General features: G+C 41.8%; 1 long non-coding RNA gene across 2 annotated transcripts in view; it reads right to left on the reverse strand.

Moving 5' to 3' along the window:
• Positions 1-3,183, reverse strand: part of Gm33210 — a 44,618-nt gene extending 41,435 nt beyond the window's left edge. For both annotated transcript variants that reach the window (XR_870746.1, XR_379386.2), the window contains exons 1-2: positions 2,923-3,183; positions 2,203-2,425 (exon numbers count right to left, since the gene is read on the reverse strand). This is a non-coding gene — a long non-coding RNA (predicted gene, 33210). The remainder of the gene's footprint in view (positions 1-2,202; positions 2,426-2,922) is intronic.
• Between the last annotated feature and the right edge of the window lie 2,817 nt (positions 3,184-6,000).

Consider the following 6,000-nt stretch of genomic DNA (forward strand, 5'->3'; position numbering starts at 1 on the left):
TGCCTGCGTTTCTTTGTGTAGGACTGAGGCCTTGTGGGATTTCCCCATCCAATTCGTCACGTTCTTTGGTGGTGTGCTTGTTAGCTCACATCTGAGGGGTATGTTGGTGAGACTTTATGGCTATAGATTCTAGTGTTATTAGGAGACTTAATCTCATAGCAAAATGTTTGAAACCTCTGGCTCGTACAGTTCTTTGGCCCTCTCTTCCATAGTCTTCCCTGAGCCTTAAGTATGAAAGTGTTCCTCCACTGCAATTTGGGTTGTTGTCGTTTTCAGGAGGAGTTTGCTTGACACAGAGTGAAGACTACACTTATCTCTGTGTATTGTGGTTATTGGTTATTGGAAGTGAATCTATTACCATTTTCCATCCAAAGCCCATGTCCAGCCTCTGTACAGCTCTGTCCTATGTCACAAAGCCCTTACAGAAAATCATAGTCTAAAGAATATTCAAACAATGAAAACCATAAAATTCATGTCTCCCAGTTATTTTTGAAAGGGAGTCTCATATATACACTAGAAAGAAACTCCAATACGGCAGGATCAGATGCATTCTAGACACAGAAAAAAGCTCTGTGTGAGTGTCTCCCAACCTCATAACCCATTGTGCATCTCTTGAAAAATGCTGTGTGCTCAGGCCCAGGAAGATGAGAAGAGAGCCCACCACCACGGCCAGAAGGCAGTGGCTTCTGCAAACAGAAACCACACACCGACCCCAGAGGTTCTTGGGAAGCCCCAGAAACATGTATTACAGCAGAGTGAGAAGGGAGCAGGCCACTGGCAAAATAAAGTCTAGGAATGTTCAGCTTTACAACAACTGTAAAGCCTTCCAATAATATAAAGCACAGTTTACTGAGGGTGTCCCACTAAACAACAAAAGGTAAAAAATGTTGACAAAAATAGTTTATTATGCCCATAGCCCTCAAAGCTCCTTTGTGGTCCTACTAAATAATATAGAGACTAAATCATGATTAAGAACATAAAAATTGAGGCCACATTTCAACATACCCTAATCATCACTGCCCAGAGCCAGATGACCCAAATTCTAGTTATTCTGATTTCCTGAAAGTGCTACCAGCCTAATTATAACCTAAACCACCATCACCTTGCCAACATAATTCAATGAAATTAAGCCAATCAGCTCCAGACGAATCAACTTAAATAGCTCTATGTACCTGAGAAGGAATGTTAATATGCAGCAGCCAATCACGAAGAGAGGACACAATATTCCCTCCTTCAACTTTAAGACTATGCTGGGCTCCTGGCACTCTCCATTTGTCTTCAATTCCTCTATAATTCTTTTGTTATGTACACTAAGCTTTAAAGTTGTCTAACTGGATCTGGTTTTACATTTGGCAAGCCCGTTCTTGGTCGAATTTACATTAAGGAGCCAAAGCAATTACAGTGTCTGTTGAAAGGCAGAAGCCCCTGCCGTATGAGCTATGAATTCATTAGGCTCTAGAAGCATAGTTAGATAAATTGGCTCCTTAGACGCTTTATCAGACTGGAGGCCAGAAGGATGAGGATGGATGGGTGGTGTGAGAGTTACGACTGATGGTCAATATCAAGATATCCAGGATCACCTAAGAGACAAGCTTCTGAGACTGTTATCTAGACTAAATTAATGGAGGTGAGGAGACCCTGGCTGTCAGTGGCACCATTCCATAGGCTGGAGTCCTTGACCAAATACAAAGGAGGAAATGAGTCAAACAACAGTATTCATCCTGCTCTGTTCCTGAACTGTGGATGTAACAGCCTCGACCAAGCTCCTGCCATTGTGACTCCCGGCTATGATGGTTTATACCCCTTAACTGTGTGACAAAATAAGCAACTCCCACCATGGGTTGGCTTTGTCAGGATATTTTATCACAGCAGTAACAACAACCAAAAGCTAAACCAAAACAAAAAGAACGACCACCCCACCCCCACCCCTGCAAAAATAATTAGTATAAATTGAATGTTGGAAATTGGAGCAGATTAAAGATTTAGAGGGCAGATCTATGAAGGGAAGTCAGGCAGATCAGAATGGAGAATCTAAATACTGGCTCCTGCCCAAGCCACCAGAACTCTGCCCTCTAAGGGGGAAAGATTGGGAGAGTAGGAGTTAAGCAAATGAGTATTTAGCCAGGTACACCTGCCCATGGGGAGTCAGGTCTACCTCTGAACATACCATCCTTAGGCAATTCAGTGTGACACCCCAGGTACCTGGAAGATAGAGTAGGAAGTGTGAACAGGATGATGATGCAGAGATGACAGGTGTGAACCCTTAGCTCTGCTCCTTCCCTGCCTCGCTGAGTCGGCAAACCTGACTGAGCCTCAGTCTCCTCAGACACCAGTGAGAGAATCTCGTCAGGCTCTTGTCTCATTGGACAGATTACGACACTTACAGTAGCAGTAGGCGTGCAAGCTTCGTGTAAACTTAAAAGTGCTAGAAAGAAGAAAAATATTCATTAGTATGAATGATATTGTGCACCGATGCTACTGAAAACCAAACCAACCAACCAACCAAACAAACAAATAAAAACACCTTAAGTGCAGGCAGTGTACAAGGTCAACAGATTCCCACACTCTCTGTTAAACCAAACCCAATACTTAATTTCTATACATCCCCTCCTCTTTTTTTTTTTTTTTTTTTTTTTTTTTTGGTAAAAATGAAAGGATGGAAAATATGGGGTGGGGTCTCTTGAAGGATCTGTTTTTGGTCTAAATTAATTTCAAACACCAGCTTCGCAGGCAGTGGGTACTTTCATTTAATCAGCAACAAAGCATAGCCTGCAAAAGGCAGCTCCCTGAAGGGGAAGCTGCTCAAACGCCGTTTCCATGGCTGCCTGCTCTAACAATATTTTTTACTGAACTAAGCATTGCTAATTTTAGCCATGGATTATCTGGAAAGCAAGGAAGAAATAGATGAAAGGCAATTTTTACCTGAGCCACACTGAGCCCCTGAGGACTTTTGCTAAAAGCAAGTCCCTGCTAGAAAAGGCAGATGTGTAAGTCCAGAGCGGAGGGGACATTCATCAACTGCACTCCATCAGCACTTGGCTGTAGAAAAGAGGTCCTGATTCTCTGATGCAGGAGGAAATTGAAACTCAGAAGTAAAATGATTTGATTCAAATCATTACAACCCATATATGAAAGCTAGCTATCGCCTCAGCAACCTTAATTCTTACCCTGGCCTCTTGTCCGAGGCTTTTCCATTATTAGAACAACATTTGCTTTGAGAGTTGTGCTATTTTGGATAGTAGTTTCTGGAAGCTGCCTGACTTCTGTGAAAGGATTTGAAATAAAGATCTGCATGGAGACAGAAAGAACTGCTATAACAAGGTGACTTTGACTTTGAGTGTGACATGAAGGTAAAAAAAAATAGGAATTGACCATATTCCATTCATAATGATAGGGAGGTTAAATAAATGACATAGAGAGTATAAATAAATGAACCCGAATTAACTCTAAAAAAAAGTCGTGAGAAAGATAGATGTAACTGTCCTTCAGGGTGTTAGACACAGGTACACTGCCTTTCACAAGCCACAGTCTTCCATAAAATCTCAGATTATTCATATTGCAGAGGTAAACTTTATTCATGCTCTAAATGAGGAGACAGAGGGACCTTGTGAGCAGGTCCTGACACTTAGTCAAGTCAGTACTCTCAGGATATGGTCTATTTTCTCTGGTCAGTAGTAAAAGCAGACACATAGTGATCACCCCCTTATAATAGAAATCCTGATAGATGTTCAAGATTGGAAACACCTAGGCTCAGCTTCAACTTGAAGGAACTCAGGGTGCTGTGCCTCATGGCTTTCGACCCTCCTCCCAGGACTTCTTCCATAGCAACATGTAGAAAACTAATAAAGAGTATTCCCCTACAGGGAATTCTAAAGCAGAATCCAACGAGAGGTATTGGTAGTCACATTAGTGGGAACTGAAATCTTTTTAAAAAGTGTTCTGAGGCATGGACTGGCTTCTGGGTCTGGGAACCTCATGGAACAAAGGGGAAGATGGATGAGGGGAGAGAAGCTATTGCCAGATGCTCCCCTCAGGGGTCACTTTCGACCCAAAGAAATCCAGATCTGCTCCCTCTGAGACTCCACAAGCTCACCCAAGAGTGAAGTTAGACCCCCTAAAGGAAGAGCTGAGAGAGCTAGGAGATGATTGAGGTATGCTTTGCCTGGGATGGACTCATTCCTAATACCTGGTGGCTAGTCACGCTTCATCCACATCCCAAGGGTGCCACGTGAGCAGAGTTCAGAGGAAGTAGCTCTCAGGCACAGTCCTGAGGAGAAAGAAATTAGCATAGGCTAATCCGGAAGAGAAGAAAAGGATGATTTCAGGGCATGAGAGTCTGAAGAGCTCGGCGTACGAGACACAGCTTGGTGTGCCTAGAGGTTTTCAAGGTGTAAATGGAGTTGGGTCGCTAAAGGTCTCAGGTGCCCCAAGGAAGAGCTTGGATAATCTATAGCAAACAGCCAGCAGGGCCATTAAAGACAGAACTTTTCCATTTGCAAGGGAAATACAGCTGTGGTACGCAGGGTGTGTACCACAGCAAAAGCAGAAGCAAAAGAAGCACGCACTCACATCTTCTTGCTTCATTTGGTTTTCCCTGTCCCTACAGATTCACTATCATAGTAATGCAGGGTTTATAAATGGCATAGGAAATCATTACAATAGATCACTAAATAAAAAAGAAACAGGCGGGGAGGGGGAACTCTAAGTACAGTTTGACATCTATATCCAAAGAAAAATTTCTGGAAGGAAATATCAAATTTTAACCAGAAAGTTAAGCTTTCTTAAATCTCTTTAGGAAATTTGTAACTTTTCTTAAGAATTATTTTTTGTTTGGTTTGGTTTGGTTTGGTTTGGTTTGGTTTGGTTTGGTTTTTGGTTTGGTTTAGTTTTGGTTTGGTTTTGGTTTGGTTTTGGTTTTGGTTTGGTTTTGGTTTGGTTTTGGTTTGGTTTTCTAGTTTTTCAAGACAGGGTTTTCAGTGTAACAACAGTTTTGGCTCTCCTGGAACTTACTCTGTAAACCAGGCTGGCCTCAAACTCACAGAGATCCATCTGCCTCTTCCTCCTGAGTGCTGGGTTAAAGGCATATGCCCTGATGCCCAGTCATGAATGTATCTTACAACAGAGTGGGAGTCAGAGGTGGTGAATAACTCCAAGGAAATAGTATTCTCCAGACACAACAAGGCTGGGGGACCCATGAACCCACAAAGTCTACGGCAACATGCATAAAATCTGCAAAAGTTCACACCAGATAAAACTCCCAGCATGGAAAGGTGATGTAGGCACAAAGTCCTACACATAACTGAGAAGTTATTTGTAATTGACAGCTTCTGGAAAGGGATAAGAAGTTTTATTCAAAGGAGTCATGCTGAGTATAGCAACCACACCCAGAGCAGGCTGCATGTTCAGGAGTAGGAGAACAACATACAATAGAGTCTACAGTTTTATTTATTTATTTAACTTTGTGTGCATGTACGCACACATTAGGGAATATGATGTTGGGTGACTAGGAAGGGTGTGTCTGGGAGGAACTGGGGGAGGAGAAAGAGTGTAACCAAAACATAGTATATAAATTTTTAATGTTATTTTTAAAAACTATAAACCAAAAATTAAAAATAGTTGTATAGATGAGATATATTGAAAACTTTCCCACCTTCATTTTCTTTTTAAATAGAAATAGAAGCTAAATGTTAAGTGGTAAAGGAAGGTGGGGAAAATTTTAGCAAATTTAAGATAACGACTATTGCATATCAATACTATAGAAATATAATTTTAATAGAATTGTTCAGATGATTGCCCAGAGTGTGCGTGTGGAACTGTGTACATATGCATTTACATTTCGTTGTACTTAAGATCATAGCTCAGAACTTGAGAGATCACTCAGTATTAAGAGCATTTGCTGCTTTTGCAAAGGACCCAGGTTCAGTTCCCAGAACCTGCATGGCCTCTGACAATTTCCGAGGGTCAAATGCCCTTTTCTGGCCTCTGCGTGCACTGGTGCAC

Source organism: Mus musculus, chromosome 9, assembly GCF_000001635.26.
Source record: "Mus musculus strain C57BL/6J chromosome 9, GRCm38.p6 C57BL/6J".
Taxonomy (NCBI): domain Eukaryota; kingdom Metazoa; phylum Chordata; class Mammalia; order Rodentia; family Muridae; genus Mus; species Mus musculus.